Consider the following 640-nt stretch of genomic DNA (forward strand, 5'->3'; position numbering starts at 1 on the left):
GTGATACCAAGGTAGGAAGCAAGACCAAACCCCTGGCAATTGTGCTTTACCTGGCTCAATTATACTTAAACCTCCTTTTCCAGCTACCTCTTTATGTGTCCTGGCTTGAATTGTAGCCACGGAGGCTGCAGGGACATATGCCTTCGTATGCCCGCCACCCGACCAAGGAATTCGATTCCACAGAGGCAGCCTCTTGTACTCGGTTTAAAACAGCTCTCAGTCCGCATCCAACGTCCCTCCAAAGCATGGTCAAACTCAGCCACAATTAATTGCTTACAACGCTGGGCTATGTTCATGCCAAGTATGCCTGGGGGCGGCAAGTCAGTCTTCCCTTCATTCTGGTCACGAATCACCAAGAACCCACAGCCAGGAAGAGTCAACCCCATTACCTGGATATCCAGTTCAACATACCCAAGATAGGGAAGAGGCAACCCATTGGCGGCAGTAATTTTTAACCACTTGCTTGTCCAATGCATGTCCTTGTCTTCCCCATGCAGATGTTCTTTAAAGAAACTCTCCGTCAAAGTACTAACGTTACTGCCAGTATCTAACAGACAGCGGATTGCTACCCCCAACATGAATTTCCACTTCTGGGCACTTACCCACTGCACGCTCCAGAAACCGCTCTTTTGTCAGTGTG

Source organism: Puntigrus tetrazona, chromosome 20 (assembly GCF_018831695.1).
Source record: "Puntigrus tetrazona isolate hp1 chromosome 20, ASM1883169v1, whole genome shotgun sequence".
NCBI lineage: Eukaryota > Metazoa > Chordata > Actinopteri > Cypriniformes > Cyprinidae > Puntigrus > Puntigrus tetrazona.